Raw genomic sequence first — 21,989 nt, 5'->3', positions numbered from 1 at the left:
GTTGCAGCCGCGGACAGCTGTTTGCACGGACGCCACATGGCGACAAGCGGATCCGACGAAGAAGCAAAAGTGTTGGATGACCGTATGCTAACGAGTTTCCCCCTTGCAGATATTTACACCAAGGAAGGTTGCCGATGAGCGGAAGAACGTGCAAAAGGCGCAACATCAGCGACACATGGCGATTGGCCAGTGTTATATATTCCATCCCAAACAAAACACGCGCTTCGAGGTAAAGTTACATATCAGCACATCGTATTAGCGCTGAGGCGTTTATCAATTCAACTTCTCCTATTAACAACCAGCAAATGGGGTGGTGGTAGTGTTAGTTTGAACACGGAATGGAATGTCAACCTATATTTACGTGGGCAAAATTATTTACAGAAAAAGACCATTAATAGTTGTAAATAGAAGCAATTTGTAATCACAACAGACAATGTTACAATGTTACAAATGAAGCTGTTTGTTAACTTTTATGTTGATATATTGATTGATAATTCATGATAAAACTCTATTAAAGAACGTTCATGTTTCGTAGCAATTTAATACAATAGCGTAGTTTCAAAAAGAGTGTCTTCAATTAAAGTCAACACGCACATGCGACTCCTACAAAATAAAATTATTCGAGCTATTCGTCCATTATCGTTTTAGTATGTAATGAATTATATATAATACGGGCCTTTTTTTAAACTAATGCAACTTACAAAAAGGAACAACTGCCTGCGTTCGTCAATATATTCATTTTCGATTAGAAATTCGTGAAAATTCCAAATAAATGTTTGGCGAACGCTGACGCGAAAAATATCCTCCGTCCTATACGAATATTTACGGTTTACGTTCTACGTTCTCGTTACATAGACGACCGTCGAGACGAGACGATCTGAACTCGGCGATAATTTATGCTTCATTTATTGTACATGAAACGGTTGAATCAATTTATATATATTTATGAAAACCTGACCTTTCAAATAATTTACCGTATAGAAAGCCGTTCATCATTTATAGTTATTTTTTTGTTGCTATAATAAAAACGCAACCCGTGAAGTTCATTCTAAAACACTACACTAACAACAACCCAAATGGCTTCTTCACGTCATCAAAATCATTTAAGTTCATAGTCAAAAATCAATCATTGATACTAATAATTCTTTTAATGTCCGATGTTGAATTCAAACGGTACGTTGATCCAAACTCGTGAACATTTCGTTATCTCGACTGCCAACATACATTCAATTTTAACATTCCTAATTAAATCTTGAATTTTAGAACAGAGTAAACCCGTTATAAAGCCAACACAGCCAACAGGTACTAACAACACTTTGTTGTATTACTAACTTACTATACTAACAGGCTTTGTTTCCATAAAGAACCACAAATTAGTGTTTTTGTTCGGAACTTGTTATCACGCCAAATTTATCGCGAAGAGGCCCTATGGTGGCCCGCGCAGCCCTTTTATCCCCTTCGTGGTCTGGCTCCCCCTGTCCCATTGACTGCTGGTGCAGCTGACAGCGACGGTGTTGTGATAAAAATCTAATCGCCACATCCACCCTTAAATATGCTAAAATTAATCTCGAAAGATTCGAAACATAATAAAAATAATATATTTATGAATAAAAAAATGGTGAGCTTTTGGTGTTCTTGAAAAAAAACTTCTCAAATTTGCGCCTCGTTTATCATAGTACTGAACCGATCGCGTCCTTTCGGTGACGTTGTTGTGAAACCTAGTTGCGTTAATTGTTGCGCCGCATTTTAAACTGCGTCGCACTCGGCGCGAAAGCATCCGATGTTGCTGCGCTATTGGACTCTCTAATGCGCACATATGTATAGTAAGACGCACGATTAGGGCCAGGGGAAACCCGATCCACGAGGTAACGTAGGGTGGCGAACACGAAATGTGAGGTCTTGACATCGCTGTTCGAGTAAGCGTGAAGACGGCACACGGCAGCAGACAGCTTCCCTGTGCGTGTAAAAGCAATGCGGATGTTCTCACACGATAGACACTGCTGGGGGAAACGAAAAAAGTGATTCCCGTCTTATCGGTTCATTTTTATTTTTCTTATCGGACACAAACCGCCGCAGGGCACAATCTTTCTTTTCCGTGTGCCTGCCCTGGAGGAAATCAGTGGTTCGTTAGGTTCGATCAATACCAAAACAAATACTACAATTTAGTAGACATCACACGAGTGAGCTTCTTAGCAACGAGAGGAAAAAAGGAAAAGAGCTCTAAAATTCACACAGTTCAGGGTTAAATGCTTCATTTCGTGGTGCCCTGCGTTCGCCATTAACGGTTATCAAATTTCCCGGCGACAACGAACTGGACATTGACCAGAGGGTAGATTGGCGAAAGAAGTCACTGCAGGGCTTCAGCGCTTGAAAGTCGATTCATTTTCTGCTGCCGTGCTACACTCGACCCAACAGTTCAAAACTCCACCATGGAAAACCAACGGCTGCGAGCAAATACAACCGTTATTTTTGGCAACCACAAGAAGCGGCGACAGAAAGAAGGTGCGATGGTCAATAAAAATGTTGAAAACGAAACATGAAGCGCGTCAACGGTGACTCAACGTGGCCGTTAGCATGACCGGCGACGTTTGCTCTACAGCCGAGCGACGACAAGGTGGCCGCCTTGCTTTTGCTATCCAACAAACATTTCGAGGTGCACAACCCGACTTGCACGAAGTGTATGATTTACGGTGAGGTCATTTTAGCTAGATGGAGAGACGAAAGCAGCACATTCGAAGCTGCTGCCACTTAAGTCAAGGAGAAAGAAGTTGTTCGCACTATTACCCAGACACAATCGTGTGATGCAAACTGACACGTGCCGGACATTGAAGGCATATCATTTTTTCTTATCTGTGTTCGTAGGAAAACGCGAATGTACGCACGCATTCGTCTAGCGATTATATGTAGAGTTTCGATGGCAAACAATTGTTGTCAAAAATCGAATGTCAAATGAAATCACATCAATCGAAAGCGCGGCGCCTGATAAGATAGAGAGGAGGTGTTACTGTTCAGTCGTAAAGCCTTTTCAATTAATTAATACTGGTGACGAAAAAACACATTCAGAAGATATTTTTTAAGTAGTAGAACAGAACATGTTGCAATAGATTTTTGAAAGTATATTGAGCTGCTTGAGAAACAATTTGAGGGCGGTTATCATTTTCTTCAACCCTTATCAGTTTCTAGCAACGTTATACGTATATATCAGGAAGCAACACTATCTGACCAAGTTGATGCAATTTTTTGTGTTATTTTTGTTATCAAACAAACCTGTGCAGTGGTAACTGTGCATCTGTGAACGTGATGCGTCCATGTGGAACCTATTCACTGCGAACACGCTAATGGACAGTTGAAACGATGTCGAGTCTGTTTACATTAATATAGCGAATGACAAACTACGAACCATGTGGCAAAAATGGGGAGCCATGTGTTTTTTTTATCTAGTCCACAACTATTTCAATACAACGTTCTAGTGAGGATTCATTTGCTCTACCCTCAAATAGCAGGCCATACTTTAGTCCTTAGCAACGAAATAAACACCTGCGGAGTTCTAAGAAGTTTCAATGGAAACGAAATATAAATGGGACAATGAAGAACAACTCCCTAGCAACGGGTGATCTTTCATGGTAACTATCTAACGTCAAATAACAGGAATAGCCGTGGCAACAAAGATCTACTCACTACTTTACAAGGCCAAGGAATGTTTCTTTCGCAACAGTTTTTACATTGGTTTTTTGATAACATGTTTAATGTTTATGGTTATTCTTTGAAACACCTCTCCATCACTTCGGTTTCTCGGTTATGCCTTATAATTTGTAAGCCATATAATTTGTTGAAACAACATTCAACCGATATTTCGAGACTCTCGAAAAAGAAGGTTGAAAAGTGATTAAATTGACACACTATTGGATTCTAGTGTTAAATGTAGGGTAAATGTCTTGTGCAAATAACACCAGTTTAACATAATTTAAGCGATGATTAAAATCTCCTCTTCATTGAAGTATTTTTCCGCCAACAGCGACGCAAATAAAACGGAATAGACGCGGTGGAGTGGGATTATATCAGATCTGGCTCCGATCCACCCTTCCACTAAGCCGGTGCAACAGCGTAGGCCAACTTAATCCTCACCGGGTACCATCGTCCACAAACCTGATCGCAATCGATGAAGGGTTCGTTGCCGACTGCAAGAAGATAATCCTAGCAACCAGACCAACAAGCCGAAGCACCTGGCAATGGAACATTCTAGACACGCAACCGAACCTCCGCAACGTTCCATCTTGAAACGCGCTGTAGTGGTTTTATCAATGCACAATGTCAGCCACCACATCCGAGTGGGCCAACCGCTCCCAACCTAGCACCAACTGGTAGAATCGGTTTTCCAACCGTGACCACTATGGAAATGCGGGGCGAAACTAGATACACGTGACAAGCAACCAGTATCTTTAATTTTCCATTTGAGAAGCTACCCGAACGGCCAATGTTCGGGGGGTCGGTCGTTCCTCCCTTTCTGGTACATCTAGGCTAGTTTGGATGTGAATTATGGTGTGGAGAAGAAAATGAGACGTTGGCGTGGAGGACGTGCCACTATCTCGCATTACAGCGACGTTGAGATCGTAGGCAACCTTCTTTCCAGCACACACTTAGCACTGGTGGTGTGGTTAAAGTATCTGGCTGGCCACGTGACCTCCGTGAGCCGCAAAATAAACTCATGGCCAAAAGCAAAACGACTGCTGCGGGTGTGTAAGGCTTCAGTAGCTCGTGCCGACAAGGGTTGCGTGGCGAACTGGAAGCACACGGTCGGGGTCCCACTTTGAATTGTTTTAAAGTTCACCTATTTGTAGCCACTTTGTCGATAAGCATTACACCCGAGGGTAATTAAAACATCCGTGCCATAAAAACCAGAACACAAACAAACCCTCCTCGCGTACAACCGAAGCCAATGCCCCGGGTGGGGCGCTTCTTGGTTCCGGTTCCGGTCGCAAGCTGCGACTCTATGAATAGAAGCCCCAATGGGATGGCGGTAGTTAATCGGGAGACCATAGCAAAACCGTAGTGGGGGGTTATGTCACCCAAAAGGCGAAGGTATTCGTCGATCATGCACAGTGAGTATATTTACCTGAACAACAAACCGCCTCCGTTGTTGTCCACCTCCTGCTTCCCTGCCAGAAGTCACCTACCGCGACTTCTACTGCGTTGAGGCTAGCCTCAACGGAGGAGACGGCGACGATGACGACGACGACGGTGAAGTGGCTGCTGTTGAGTGAGCGGCCATATTTGATTTCGTTGTTTCCTTTCACTGGTTATTCTCGTATGCGGGACGTGTGTTTGGACGTTTTGGGGAGAAGATTCACCGAACTTCTTGGCCGTTTCTGCTGCCGTTCCGGGGGCAGACAAACAGGCAAAGAATCAAATGCAAAATGTTCACACTTTTCACACACTGACGTGAGGAGGATGCACTTTTCTACTAATATTATTTTCTTATTTCCTTTCACCCGGCACTCGATAAGTAAACTGTTTCAATCAGTGCCACAACACCACTGGACACAGCATTTCATTTTTCTCCTCTGATAAAATGAAGCAAAGAAAACAAACTATTACCAAACAAAAGATGTTACACGCTCGATTGGGCAGCGTTGCTCCACGGAGATCAGCCGGATTGGAAAAACTTCATGCCCACCACCGTGGACAAGGGTATCGGAAGAAAACTGCTGCTTCTTCTAGCATCTGCCCTGCTATATCTGCCGACACACTGGTTTTCTTTTCTTTCGAGACACGTCGAAAAATGCTTTTGCTAGCGAAACATTTTTCTGCGATGTTTGCGATGCGTTTTAAGGTATCTCTCACTATCTCTCGTTTGCGTCGATTCTCTCACAGCCCCTTCGCTAACTCACTCACTCGCCAACCCGATCTGGTGCAGCACGAAAAGGATGCCAAAGAAGGTGGGAGAGCATAAACAATCTGCTCTTCCAACTTGCAACGTCAATAAAGACAGCTGTAATGTGGCGCAGGAAAAATGGAGCAAACAAAAAAAGAAACCAAGAAATACGCCTCTCCGCAAAGACACTGTTTGGTAATGGACGGTCGGAGGTGATGAATTTCGCAATGCAGAAAACCTCCGACGGAAGGTTAGAAAGGCTTATTTTACCGTGAAAAACGCCACACTGTTAGTTTGGAAACCGTGAAAAATAGCTCGCGATGAATGGGTGGCATGGTGCAGCTGCATCGGGTGTTGTGTAATTTGACTTTCTTCGTCGAAGGCCATCCTCGTCGGGATTAGCCACCGTTTTGCTATCTTATCTTTTTTTCGTTTCTTGATGTAACTGAGGTGCCGAAAGTTACATGTATCTTTTCCTTGCTTTACGAAATACCTGTTCCCTAGCAAACGTATCTAAGTGCAGTAACATCGGTTTTCTGCAGCACGGAAATGCACACGTATTTATTTATTTGCTCACAGATGATAGAATTAAGTACACTTACATTTCCCGCATTCACACCACTCTTGGGAAATATGAAAAAACCATCACAAGAAAAATTATAGGTTGCTCTATTCACTGAAACTACGGCTTTCCACGACCACGACGACGACGACCTCTTTCGTTCGACAGTTTCATCTGGAATAGTGTTGGCAGAATCGAGATTTGGAAGACTTGAAGATTCGATCGCTAGACGGATTCGAAGATTCGAATCCCATCTGACGGATTCTAAAAATTTGATTCGATTGGGATTCGAATCAGATTTGATTTGTTTGGGACTCGATTTGATTCGCTCCAGACACGAGGTGAGTCAAATTAGTCACGCAACGAGTCGATCTCACAAACAGTGTGATTGATTTCAGTTTACTCAACTCAGACGCTGAATGAAATGGATTTGCCATATGGCCATATTGAATCTATATAGATTGAGTTTTTTGTGCAATTTTACGAACTTAGGTTCCAGACAATTTTTAAGAAAGAAATACAGTAGAACGTCGATTATCCGAGGTATTCTACTAGCACTACTACCCTCCAGTAACAATGATTCAAACCAGGACTTGATATTCATTTTTACCGGATTTTGAATAAAACTATCACATCGTTTTCATATGTTAGTTGATTTTCAAGATCAACAGAACTACTTACAGCGGTGAAGCTCACCTCGAAAATGTGTGTCATTACGAAAAATCCAGATTTGATGGGGATTCAGATTAGAATAAACGATTTCCAGTACGGAATTGATTGGTTTACATCGTCTCGCGACTGTTTGATGGATTGGGATTCGGATTTGGGGATTCGATGTACCCACCACTAGAGCGAAGTAGCAGAGCTCCAACAAGCTTAAAAAACCTTGGTCACATTTTGAAATAATTGAGGGTATTATGATTGGGAGCGCGGAAACGATAAACTTCTCGACGCTGGCCCATACAAAAGGTAAACAACACTTTGAAAAAAGCGAAAAAATGGCTGGGCGTCTCGACGATCCAAAACGACGCCACCTGCGTGTCGAGACGATGCGCGGATACGAAACGACGCGCGTCGTTATCGTCGAGCAGTTTCAAGCACCTCCTGGTCGATGGATCTCTATAGACCGTATTTGTCCGAAGCATATGTGGGTTCTATGGATCTTGGTATTTACCAAGAACATGATAATTCAGGATGCACTTTTCATATCAACGTTGTGTTTAGACAAGTCACTTTGATTTATTTAGCCATTAAGCCATAGTATAAAACACACCAATAACTCGATCGTTTTGAAAATTGATTAAAAATCAAAGTGCTCGAAACTTGTTAAAAACTATATATTTATATACCTTGAAATACTTGTATAAATACCCAGGTTGCTATTCGAGCAAATATGCGGAAACTTTCGAGCAATAACGCGGAACTGGATCATAATACCCTCAAATGACTGAAAGAGCTAATTTGTTGATAACTTTTTAGTGCCTCGGTCAATTTCAGCAACAGACCCCTCAAATGAAAGGTCTTTTAAAGGCAAATAACGGTAAAAGAGTAAATGAGGCCCCGGCCGCCATGTTTTCGATCGTGGCTACACCTCTTGTGGACGTTTAAACTGAATGTATGCAATTGGTGATACATTAATTCGTTAAATTCAACCTACGAGTATTTGAACCGTAGTGTGTACCGTTAATTTCGGCTACGCAATCAACCTACGGGTGCGGTATGAGGGGGGCCCACGGGCCCCCCTTATTTCTTAAAAGTATAACAAACTCTCTTTTTCGGTAGACCTAGCGCAGTCCGCTCGCTGCGCTCGCTGCGGGCGCGCCGCCGTTTCCAACTCATTTCTTCGGCTAAACTCATTGCTTCATGCTGTCCATCATGTGTGGTATAGTTTAGTTACTAGTAACTTAACATTTAAAAGTATATTAACCCGCATTAAACCTCCACTGGGTGATTAGTTTAAACCGTTATGTTCTTTTAAGCGAACCGTTAGCGTTCAAAAATTCGAAACGAATGCATGTGTCGCGCTTTGCATAGCTTCAGGCGCTTAATGTGAACCAGCAGGAAGAGGATAATCTAGCCCGGGGCCTCATTTACTCTTTTACCCAAATAACTTGATACAACAAAGATTCTACCTCGATTCTTAGTTTATGAAAGAAACGGTATAATCCCAAATGAAGCCCCCCCGTCGCCGCATCGTCGTCATTTTTTCCACATGTGCGCCTGAAAGTATGCAATAGGTGGCACATCAATACAGTTTGAATATTTGAACAGTTGAATTTCCGTTAGAAACTGTAATAACTTGAACTAATCGGTAAAACTGAGCAAGATGTAGATCATAAACCAATGAGTTGGACTGAAGAAATGAGTTTGAAACGGCGGCGCGCCCGCAGCGAGCGCAGCGAGCGGACTGCGCTAGGTCTACCGAAAAAGGGAGTTTGTTATAAATTTGTGAAATAAGGGGGGCCCGTGGGCCCCCCTCATACCCCACTCCTAGGTTGATGGCGTAGCCGAATTTGATACACTCATGTAAGTAATGCATGAGGGAGTTTATGTTATACATCCTTTCCAGTATAATCATCATCTTTAATTTAACGAGAATTCAATTCAAACGGTTCACACAACGGCACGTTTCACCAATTGCATACCTTTACGGTGCATCCGCTCACAAATGGTGTAGCCACAACAGCGATTTCGGCTGGGGGGGCTTCATTTGGGATTTTACCAAAGAAACATTAGAATCGGATGTAGGTACAGATACCTTGGTTGCTCATTTCTGCTGAAATTACCAATTTGTTAAATTTTTTTGGTAAAATCCCAAATGAGATCCCCCGTCGCCGCATCGTCGTCATTTTTTCCACGGTTGCGCCTGAAAGTTATGTAATAGGTGGCACATCAATTCTGTTTGAATATTTGAACCGTTGAATTTCCGTTAGAAGCTGTAATGATTTGAACTAAGCCCATTACCATTCTTACCGCACCTCTAGGTTGATTGCCTAGCCAAATTTTCATAAACCCATGCAAGTGTGATAGAATCACCTCGACTATACATATTATTGCATAAACAACAGGCGCTGGTTGGCGCAAACCAATTGGTTAGCATACGAAGGGTTTACCAACAAGCTAGCTGGTAAACAAGAGGTAAACGCACTCAAAGTGCAGCGTAGGCTATGTACTAGCTCGCACCGGAAAGCCACCCTTTACCACTTTGACCAATCATAACACAAGTTGACATCATCTAGCCGAGTCAACTATTTCGGCAACCGTCACAAACACTTTCCTAAAAACCGTGTAAAATCGTTCAAAAAGTTGGTATAAATAAAGAACCGATAGTTGGACAAAAGAGCCAGTTCATCGGAGATAATGATAAATTAAACCTCGTGTCTATTTATTGATTTCTCCCGGAACGTCGAAGTCCCCCTACCCGAGGTAAGGCCCGACGCTTCCCAACGTTCCGTACCGTGTATTTGGGAAAACACCTTAAGTGTTTCCATGCTGTCCGGTCAGCAGAGTCCGCCCGCGACTCATGTGCGCGATAAAGTTCTAAACGTTTGAAGTCCGCGACGCAGCAAGTCTACCACCTCCACCATCTACCACATGGCGACCGTGACGGTGTGATGGGAATCCGTGATGTGCATACTGAGAAAGAACGAGTCAAGTGATTAAAAAGACTCGAATCATCGTGACGACTGTTCAGTGTGATCACTAATGGGAACCATCATAGAACAAGAGAACAATATGAACCTTGATGGTTGAGAGTGCAGAAAAGTTCAGTAAATAGATGCAGTGAGTGAGCTAAGTGACCTTAAGTGAACCATATGGTTCAGGTCATGAAAAAAAAGAGCCGTGCTTATTATATTGGTAGCAATCTTTCTTACGGATAGATTGTTAAAATACACCTATAAACTACTGGTAGCCCAGGAAAGACGCTCTGTACGACTTTTGACGCTTCCCAAATAAAATAGTGAAATGGACACAAGATGCCAAAGGGAAGCTAAAACGATGAAAAAAGTGAAAAAAAAACCCAGACTATAAGTGAAAAAAAAAATCCGAGACTATAAGTGAAAAAAAAACCGGACTAAAAGTGAAAACAAATTGTGCCCGTTTGCACAAAACCCCTATGGAGAACCAGCGACAAGCGGAGAACCAGCGGCAAGCGAGGAACTAGCGGCAAGCGGAGGACCAGCGACAAGCGGAAGACCAGCGGCTTGTGGAGAACCAGCTGATATGCAGAAATCGAAGCAGTGCAGAAATCGAAGCAGTGCAGGCCCGAAGCAGTGCAGACCTGAAGCAGTGGCAGCCTGGAAGACTAGTAGCAGCCGTCAGCAGAAATGACGAATGATGACTTTACCAGCAATAGCAGTCTATCGGCGCAGAACACCGGCAGCACAATGCGTAAAAGATAAGTAAAAAACAAAAATGTACGTTTTTCCCTCTGAATATGACGCAACCGCAAGAAGATCTGAGAAAACTAGAAAGGCTACTCGATAGAATCAAAGATATTACCAAACGCCATAGAAAGGTTACTTTAAAGGTAATTAAGAATACAGCTGATGAAACGTATAAAAATTTGCAGTACTTTTTATTGAAACATGAGAGCAAATATAAAGACAGTGAGGTTACAGAGTATATGCTCAAAGCAAGGAATTTCATTACAAAAATAACAGAGTTGATCAATCTTCATTTGTCTAAGCCACAACACGTGCAATTTAAAACAATAGTACATTGCATAATAAACCTTCTTAAAAGACACAAAAAAGTCAGAATGGCGACACTTACAGAAACGCTAAATGTTATCACCAATCTCGTACCAAAGTACGATGGTAACGCCGAATCGTTAAATAACGTGATAAGAGCATTGACAGCATGTAAAGATCTTGTTTCTGATGCAAACCGAAATGTACTGATCCAAGTGATACTATCCAAATTCGAAGGAAAGGCAAGTCAAATATTTACAGCGGTTCCGACAACCATCGACGCTATCATTGACAGCCTTAAGCAGAAATTCTCGGTTAAAACAGAACCTCAAACAATTATTGCCAAGCTTTCAATTTCGAAACAAAGAAAGGATTTCGCTAGTTTTGCAGACGAAATAGAAAAACTAAGCGCAAAGCTCGAACTAGCATATGTGGAAAACAAAGTCCCACAAGATGTTGCAAAGACTCTAGCAAATAAGGCGGGAATTCAAGCTTTGGTTAATGGTGCTAAAAATGAAGACACCAAAAATACCGTTAAGTTTTCAAAATGCGAAAACTTAGCAAAAGCAATACGAGTTGCGACAGAAAATGAGGACACCATTGATAGTGTGGAACGCACCAATGTTTTTTATGCGAGTAGAACCAATAACCAGCATAGGAACAACAATGGATACCAAGTGGACAGATACCGTCAAGACAGAAGGTCAATCTTCAGAAACGGAAGAGGAGGTAGAGGAAGAAGTGCACGTTGCCAAAATTGCAACCATGCACATAATCAATATCCATCTAACCTATCCAATACCTTCAACCCCCCTGAAACAAGCAATCAAAACCGCGGAAAAAACATTCCGTACAGGCAAAATAATTCCGGTCGTGGAAGAAACCATAATGCCTACGTTGCAGAAGCAACTAAAATGCACCAAGAACATACCAATAACGGACAGAACCACCCTTTAGGAGGAGAATTGGGGCAGCTTACACAATAAACGTAACTGTCTCAAATTTCGTAAACATCAAATTGAAATTTTCAGACAGTAGATGTACCCTATTGGTAGATACCGGTTCTGATATATCCATAATTAAAGCCTCAAAAGTAAAGTTGGACCAAATTTGCTATCCAACCGAAAACTGTTCTATCAAAGGAATAGGCGAAGGGCTTGTAAAGTCGATAGGTAGTACTCACACTACTTTAGATGCGGAAGGAAAACATATCCCAACCACTTTTCAAGTTGTTGGTAAAGATTTTCCGATACCAACGGATGGTATATTGGGAAGAGATTTTTTTAAAAGATATCAATGTAAGCTAGACTACGAGTTAGGAATATTATTTTTTAATTTTGAAGATGAAACAATCAGTATACCTATAGAAGATAATGTAAATGGAGCCATACTGATACCACCAAGATGTGAGGTGATAAGACGTATCAGTACGCTCACAAAGTATACAGATCCCCGGTGGCAAAATCAGCATGCTTTCTCATTCTGGCGGAATCAATTGTCAATTGAACAGAATGAGAAAGTATGCTGATTTTGCCACCGGGGATGATCAAGTAGTAGAACCCAAGGAACTTACAGAAGGAGTTTTGCTTGGAGGTAGTATCATAAATAAAAATTATCCATACGTAAAAATTATCAATACATTAGAAAAAGCAATATTATTAAAAGATTTAAATATAGATTCAGTACCATTACAAGAGTACACGATTTACAAAGCTAATTTTGGATGTAAGCAAAATGATTATAGAATCAATGCCGTTAAAAAGCAAGTAAAAACGGGTAATATATCAACAAAAGGCAGAGATGCGTTCGAAAAACTCATTTCAGAGTACAACGACATTTTTCACATGCCTGAAGAAAAACTAACGACGAATAATTTTTACGAGCAAACAATTCAACTGCAGGACAAAACGCCTGTGTACATACCTAATTACAAGCAAATCCATGCTCAAGGAGCGGAGATCAAAAAACAAATTGATAAGATGCTCGATGACGGAATTATTGAAAATTCTGTCTCGCATTATAATTCTCCAATATTGCTTGTACCAAAAAAATCATCAAACGAAAAGAAATGGAGACTTGTAGTTGACTTTCGTCAGCTAAACAAGAAACTATTGCCGGATAAATTTCCGTTACCAAGAATAGATTCTATACTAGATCAGTTAGGAAGGGCAAAATTCTTTAGCACCCTGGACCTTATGTCAGGATTTCATCAAATTCCATTAGCAGAAAATTCAAAACAATATACAGCATTTTCTGGCCCAGAAGGACACTATCATTTCAACAGATTACCGTTTGGATTAAATATTTCTCCAAACAGTTTTCAGAGGATGATGACCATCGCTACAGCTGGACTATCACCAGAATGTTCATTTGTTTACGTGGACGACATTGTAGTGATAGGATGCTCAGAGAATCATCATTTGAAAAACTTAGGGCGAGTATTTGAAAGACTGAGACATTACAATCTCAAACTTAATCCTGAGAAATGCAGTTTTTTCAAAACTGACGTTACATATCTTGGACATAAAATAACAGATAAAGGCATACTGCCGGATGAATCAAAATATGACAGCATAAAAAATTATCCAGTTCCAACTGATGCAGACGCTGTCAGACGATACGTAGCTTTCTGCAACTACTACAGAAAATTTATACCAAATTTTTCAGAAACAGCACAACCTTTGAATAAGTTGTTAAAGAAAAAAGCAGTGTTTATATGGAGCGACGAATGTCAAAAAGCATTCGAAAAACTCAAGAAAGCCCTCATTAATCCTAAAATCCTACAGTATCCAGACTTCACTAAAGAATTTATATTGACTACAGACGCTTCAACTACAGCCTGTGGAGCAGTCTTGTCACAAGAACATAACGGAAATGATTTACCAATTGCTTTTGCAAGCAGAACATTCACGAAAGGTGAAATGAATAAGGCGATAATCGAAAAAGAATTAGCCGCAATACATTGGGCAATTCTTCACTTTAAAGCATACCTCTTCGGCAAGAGATTCAAGATAAAAACAGATCACAGACCACTAGTGTATCTATTCGGAATGAAGAACCCGTCATCAAAACTGACGAGGATGCGTCTTGATTTAGAAGAATTCGACTTCGATATCGAATATGTCAAAGGAAAACAGAATGTAGTCGCAGATGCTTTGTCAAGAATCCAAATAACATCAGATGAAATAAAAAACGTTAACGTAATTACCAGAAAAATGGCAAGCAAAGAAGAAACGAAAACAATGGTAAAAGACAAACTAGAGATTGATCACCTCAAAATGTTTAATGCTTTAACCTTTGAAGAAATAATGAATTTACCAAAACTAGAGCTAGCGATGCAGGAGAACGACAATACGTATGAAATCAGAGCAAGCATAAAAAACAAAAAGCGCACAAAAGAAATAATGAAAATAAAAGAATACTTCCTCAAAAGAAGCAATAAGGAACTTCTATTAGTAGAAGATATCCGGTTCAGTGCTGAAATCTGTGCATTAGTGCAATTTTTCAAGCAATTAGAAGAAATCGCGAAAAACAGAAACATAAAAATGCTAGCTATATCTAAAGGCCAAGATATATTCAAGAAAATTCCTGCTGAGGCAGTGAAAAAGGCAGCCAATGAAGCGCTAAAAGAAACGAAAATACTAGTATACGAACAACAAAAAGTTATAACAAGACCAGAAGAAATCTCCGAGATTCTGCAGAAAACACACAACACCCCAACTGGAGGACATCTAGGTCAATGTAAAATGTATAAAAAGTTAAGAAAAGAATTTGCGTGGAAGAACATGAAAGATACAATCAAGCAATTCGTAGAAAAATGTAGACTTTGTAAACTAAACAAACACCATAGACAACCTATAGAACAATTCGAAAAAACTGACACACCTGAAAAACCATTTCAAATTATTTCAATAGATACAGTTGGACCATTCCAAAAAACAACAAATAATAACAGATATGCAGTCACAATACAGTGCAATTTAACCAAACATATAACAGTTATACCGATACCAAACAAAGAAGCTAAAACAGTAGCTAAAGCATTCGTCGAAAAATTCACATTGATATTTGGAACAAATATTTCAGAAGTACGAACAGATATGGGAACAGAATATAAAAACGAACTATTCGACAATATTGCCAAATTGCTCAACTATAAGCACAAATTTTCCACACCTTATCATCCACAGACAATAGGTGCACTGGAACGAAACCACAAATGTCTAAACGAATATCTAAGAATTTTCTCAAATGAACATAATGATGATTGGGATGAATGGGTAAACTTTTATGCATTCGCATACAACACAACCCCAAATTTAGAACACGGTTATACACCATTTGAATTAGTCTTTGGAAGAAATGAAAAAATCAATCAAGAAGTAATCAATGCTAAAATACCATTATATAACCCCGAAAATTACGTTAAAGAGCTAAATACCAGATTACACATGGCACATGAACGAACAAGGAAATATATCGATAAGGAAAAACTCAAAAGAATTGAAAAACAGAATCACATAAACCCTGTAACATTCAATATAGACGACGAAATAGCTATTACCAACGAAAATCGCAAAAAATTAGATCCTATTTACAAAGGACCCTACAAAGTTAAACAAATAGAAGGTACAAATTTAGTAATCGAAAACGATTTAGGAACGATTCAAATAGTACACAAAAATCGAGCTATTAAACTTTAGAATTTCTTCACTTCAAAATTTTGCGTTACGAAATTCTTTTAGGAAGGGAGGTGTGATAGAATCACCTCGACTATACATATTATTGCATAAACAACAGGCGCTGGTTGGCGCAAACCAATTGGTTAGCATACGAAGGGTTTACCAACAAGCTAGCTGGTAAACAAGAGGTAAACGCACTCAAAGTGCAGCGTAGGCTATGTACTAGCTCGCACCGGAAAGCCACCCTTTACCACTTTGACCAATCATAACACAAGTTGACATCATCTAGCCGAGTCAACTATTTCGGCAACCGTCACAAACACTTTCCTAAAAACCGTGTAAAATCGTTCAAAAAGTTGGTATAAATAAAGAACCGATAGTTGGACAAAAGAGCCAGTTCATCGGAGATAATGATAAATTAAACCTCGTGTCTATTTATTGATTTCTCCCGGAACGTCGAAGTCCCCCTACCCGAGGTAAGGCCCGACGCTTCCCAACGTTCCGTACCGTGTATTTGGGAAAACACCTTAAGTGTTTCCATGCTGTCCGGTCAGCAGAGTCCGCCCGCGACTCATGTGCGCGATAAAGTTCTAAACGTTTGAAGTCCGCGACGCAGCAAGTCTACCACCTCCACCATCTACCACACAAGTAATACATGAGGAAGTTCATGTTGTACATCTTTTTCTTCTTCTTATTGGCGTAACGAACTCTTGGTCATGCCTGCCCCGTTAAGGGCTTACGAGACTTGTTTCCCTGTTGTACGTGGATAGTCAGTCCTCTCGTACAGAGGAGGGTCCGGTCTCGGTTGGGATTCGAACCCACGCCGTCGAGGTGGTGAGCCGGCGCTATCGCTCGGGGGTCGCGGACCCCATCCTTTCCATGTTGTACATCCTTTCCAGTATAACCATAATCTTTAATTTGACGAGACATTCAATTCAAACGGTTCACACAACAGCCTTTGGCAGCGCTCTGTGAGCTATCGAACAAGACAAACACGACAAACACGACAAAAAAAAAGATCAAATCCATGCAATCATGTGGAGGTGCTCTGTCAACCTGCATCGAACATGTCAGACAAACACGACACAGAACAAAACAGTTTGATTTTGTCGTGCAGGGCTGTATCCCACTGTGAAACTGTTATACCTTGTGTATTCTGCTACCTTGCTGCTTGGATGAGTGACAGTTCTTCACGACAATTCGCAGAGCACCTTTCCGACAGTGTCGTGTTTGTCTGGTTTGTAGGACTGTTCACAGAGCGCTGCCAAACGGTGTTTTAGGCCTACTACGCCTCCTCTGTCCTTGGGAACAGCCTAAAAGGACTTCACGGACCGGGCCGTCCGGTGCCTTTCGCATGACATGGCCCGCCCACCGGAGCCTGGCGAGTCTAATTTGCTGTACGACAGTGAGGTTTCCGTACAGCTCGTAGAGCTCGTCTTTATATCGGCTCCACCATGGTCCCTCCTCACATACGGGGCCAAAAATTCTCCCGAGCATCATCCTCTCGAACACGGCTAAAGGGTTTCGTCAGATTTGAACAGAGTCCATGTCTCGGAGGCGTATGTGACACTGTATGTCCAGTTTAGTCCCAGCTTCAACTGTCTTGACAGGTATCCTGAGTGGAAGAGATTTCTCAGACTGTAATATGACCGGTTGGCTACCAGCACCCTAGCACGAATTTCATCTTCAATGTTGTTGTCGGTGCTGACTTTTGACCCAACATAGGTGAAATTTTGGACGATTTCAAAAGTGCGTTGACCTACTTGTACGTCAACCCCGCGTAGGCTTTCGGAAATTGTTGGCTGGGCAGCTAATGATGCCACCATCATCTTGGTTTTTCCCTCGTTTATCTGCAGTCCGAGGTTATTCGCCACTTGCTCGATCCTTTGGTATGCTTCTGCTACATAGGAGAATCTTCTACCAATAATATTAATATCATCAGCGTATTCCAGGATCTGGATTGATTTGTAGAAGATGGTCCCCGAAGTTTCCACCTCCGAGTCCGATAGCACCCTCTAGCTCTAAATTGAAGAGTATGCAAGCAACCCCATCCCCTGGACGCAGTCCCTTGGTGGTAGCAAAGGAACTTGAGAGTTTTCTATCCACCTTCACTAGACAAATAACGTTGGTCATGGTCATTCTGAAAAGTCTGATTAATTTAGCCGGGATTTCAAATGAGCTCATGGCACAGTTTTACCCTGCCTATGCTATCTTCTTCTTCTTGGCGTAACGACCTCTTGGTCCGATTTTCTAACCGGCGCTACCGCTCGGCTGTCGCGGACCCCTGATGGCTATCCTATCATATGCGGCGTTAAAGTAAATGAAGAGATGGAAAATGTTTTGTTGATACTCTGCCATCTTCTCCAGGACTTGCCACATGGTGAAGATCTGATCAGTGATTGATCTACCTCTTCGGAATCCTCGCTGATAGGTTCCTACTATCTCTTCAGCGTATGCGTCAAGTCGTTCTTGGAGAAACGGGGGGGCATATCTTGTAGGCGGTATTCAACAACGTAATACCTCTTTAGTTAATGCGGTCTAACTTATCTCCCTATCTAACTTATCGAGGGTGCCCATGGTGCAGCGGTAGCGCGAGGAAACACCACGCCACAGGTGTGGGATCGAATGTCGAGTCTGGCACCCTCCGGTATTACGAACGGCTGACCACCGATCTATGATATACCGTCTTTCGGTCACCGAAAACTCTCCTCGGAGAGAGGCCTTGTCCCACTTGGGGATGTCGTGCCACATAAAAAAAACTTATCTCCTTTTTGTATATGTGGGGTAGATGATAACAAGATTCATGATTCAAGTCACTAGGCATCGATTCGCTATCCCATATCTCTGATCGTAGAATTTCGTTTTCTAGATTTACGCCTCCATTTAAGATCAGTTCGGTTGTGATTCTGTCCGTGCCAGGTGACTTGTTGTTCTTGAGGCGATAGATAGCCTTTCGTGTTTCTTTACGGTTACAGTGAATCCTAGAAAGTGAAGAATTGTCTACTTGACCCGATTGGTGTTGCAAATTGGAGGTTTGGTGATTCAACATCTAATGCTTTACAGTAGGCTATAATTGTTTCATGTTCAACGTACACTGCCGGGGTTGCGAGATGATATGTAAAGCGCTGTAAAACCTACGCCTATTCTAATTAAACCCCCTTCATGCGCACAAAACACCGATGATAGTTTCTTTTTAAGCTCAAACGGGATTATATCAGCCAGGTTTGCCCATTCTTGCTAAGATATATGTATGAATTGCAACGTGCTTTTTATGGCCATTGCGATGCAAGATTCTCAGTATGTTAATCGAGTTAATAAACCTATCGCATAATTTGATCAGCTTTTTTAGCAAACCGCATTCTTTTGCATTAAAAGTATGTTCGATGTTGTAAAGAATACCTTGCACACAGTGGCGAATTTATGGGGGCCCTAAAATACAATAGCAGTAAAATGAACGGCCCCCCTAAGCAACACCACAAAAAATGATAAATTTTCGTCTTGTTTATATGCTTTTCAACCAAATCAATGATAGCTATTACTTTTATTCTACCATCAATACATTTACTGGCGGCCTCCTCGAAGATTGATTTTATCTATTTAGTCTAACAATTCTTATCCAATAAGTAAAGTTCAAAAATTATATAATTTTACTCTCCCTTTGTTATTATTTTAGTCCTATGGTTGATAAATTAAAAACATTGTTGGATGCAAATACATGATTGGTTTCCATTGATTTACTGTAAAACAATTTTCGTTTGTTACGTTTCGACTCATATTATAAACTAGACTTTCCTTTCATTCCGGTTTTCAGCATTATTTTTTATTATGTTATTAACAGTAAATTACCTACTATTTTAAGCCTGACTCCGTTATAATTTATTACCGGTCGATCATGAAGTTTAAGTATACATTTTTAAATTTTAAAACTTGCGAGCTCGGGACCCTCGCGGCTACTCAGTCCACGTACCCTTAAATCCGCCACTAGCGAATTACTACTCTGAACATCACCGTAAATTCTTATTGCAGCCCATAAATTCCAAAACCACCAAAAGACTTAAGGGCATAAAATAAGCCGCAAATAAGCGGATATATAAGTTAAGTAAAATAAACCAACAGAATATTGGCAGGTTTCCTAAAGCTGCTGTATTTTCATATGTCTATGTGTCTAAATATTTGTGAAATTTAGTTGCATGACCTTAAAACTACTTAATGTTTTGAACACAAAAACATTCATTAATTTTTATATGGTTGCTGCAATTTTCTTGAGCTCGTTAAACAGATGGGCGGTGGGGATGATTAAAAAATTATGTAAAGATCTGTAAACTGATACAGATCTGATGTGGGGATGATTCAAAAATTATGTAAACATCACAGTTCACTGATAACGATTTCGTCAACAGAAAAAAACTATCACTCGCAACCGGTAATTGCAAGGGACAAAGGTGAGCGAACCGGTAATGTAACCAGAGAGCGACAGAAAGAAAAAGAAAGATAGAAAACCGTGCGTTTCTACGTTATCGTGCGAGAAAAGGTTCACTATATTTTCGTATGAAGCATAAGACGATGACTCCGCCTTCCATGGTGAAAGAGAACACTCTAGGTATTGTGACCGCTTGCTCACCATTTATCGAATAATCGAATCGAATCGATTGGTTGCATACTTCCGGTTTCTATAAAATGTAAAAGTAAGAAATCTTGAAATGTGAGAAGAAATTGAAGAAATGTTTTTTTATGTTCTCCAATCACAAAGGACGCTTTCATACTGTTTCAATCCATGTTAGACGTTAATCGTTAGCATGCATACTATTTTAATGCATGTTAGACGATAAAACTCCTAACTTAGGCTGTAATCAACTGATCAAAGAGCATCGATACGTCGAATGATCACAATCAATTTAAAGATTGCATGTGAGAGAATTGTTTATTTCCAAAAACTGAGCATCTACCTTGCAATAAACCATAAGTTTTTTCATTTGTAGTCGTCTACATTGCTATCGGCGACAGTTTCAGGAAGGCAACTACATTTCAAATTAATGCATCGCAGACCTTAACCTGTAGATATGATCAACCATGATCGCCATGCAGGCACATTAAGTTAAAGTTTATAAACATACTGAAAATTTGTTAAACTATACCCTACTGCATGCCTTCGTTCGTATCCTCAGCTCGCGCGGGTGGTCAAATCGATGAACTGGATCTTGGAAGCACGTTCGCTGGAGTCGAAATCATTGTTTTTCTGCAGGCAAAAGAAAGTTATTTCCATCCGATACTAGCAACCCGTTTTATTGCAGACTGAAAACATATAGTCCGGAGCATTACACCCAGACAACGATGATCGAAACAGTCGATATGTTTAGACTAGACGCACTGCACGCCAGCAGACTGCTCTCTTGAGCTAGGACGTAGGCATATCCAATGTGCACTTGCATGACTCGAATTACAAAACATTTCCAATCGCTAGAGTTCAGATTGTGAAGTTTTTCACAATGAGGTAGTTTTTCATCAGAAGGATATTGTATATAACGCGGAATTAGAGTACATTATGTCTCGAGTTCATTGCTCATCGTAGGCATCAACGTTGATAATGCTAGTTGTTCAAGGTGGACAGCGGGCAATCGTTTATTTAAAAAGGTGTCTATTTGTATTTTTGTACAGCAATTTTGTATAACAATTGTTTCTTTTCCAGAAACACACAAGCAACTTTTCTCTTTCACTTTGTTTCCCTCTTGGGATGTTGTATTTTTTGTCAAAATCAAATATACTTCTGCCTTTCCTCACTTAACCGTAGATGTTGGATCGTCTGCAGAAATACACAAAGGAAAGAAATAATTAAATTATTCAATACTGCACTATCCGATCCGCCACATTTCTTGCGAATAAAATAATTCGCAAGATAAACAAATATAGATAATAAACAAGATGATTCGCGTATAGTTTGTGAATCTAGAATAATCTCTGTTCTGTTCTCTCTGTTCTGTTAAATCTGTTTACCGTATTTAGGAAGCAGTTAGGTAAGCATGAAGCAGATATACAAACCTCATTTGATCGTCCCCAAGTTAACGTTTAAATATCTCGGCAACAATATCGTTTGTATGAGATCTAAAAACAATTATTCTGTTGCGAAAATTTAAGCCAACAATAGTTTAAACCTCTTTTTTTATTATTTCGTTAACTAAATG

At 40.7% G+C, this 21,989-nt stretch overlaps 2 protein-coding genes across 4 annotated transcripts in view; one reads left to right on the top strand and one right to left on the bottom strand.

Moving 5' to 3' along the window:
• LOC131266683 (uncharacterized) overlaps positions 1-6,578 on the bottom strand; it is a 38,098-nt gene extending 31,520 nt beyond the window's left edge. Inside the window, exons 1-2 of one of the 3 annotated variants that reach the window (XM_058269286.1) lie at positions 6,475-6,578; positions 5,114-5,561 (exon numbers count right to left, since the gene is read on the bottom strand). The gene's annotated coding sequence lies outside the window, so the exon portion shown is untranslated. Of the gene's footprint in view, positions 1-5,113; positions 5,589-6,365; positions 6,448-6,474 lie in introns of those variants that run through there. The other 2 variants (XM_058269287.1, XM_058269288.1) reach the window with 2 other exon arrangements.
• LOC131264402 (uncharacterized) overlaps positions 1-21,989 on the top strand; it is a 67,059-nt gene that overhangs the window by 17,108 nt on the left and 27,962 nt on the right. The window lies entirely within an intron of this gene.

This window comes from Anopheles coustani, chromosome 2 (assembly GCF_943734705.1).
Source record: "Anopheles coustani chromosome 2, idAnoCousDA_361_x.2, whole genome shotgun sequence".
Lineage (NCBI taxonomy): Eukaryota > Metazoa > Arthropoda > Insecta > Diptera > Culicidae > Anopheles > Anopheles coustani.
This window is presented reverse-complemented; position numbering and strand designations above follow the sequence as displayed.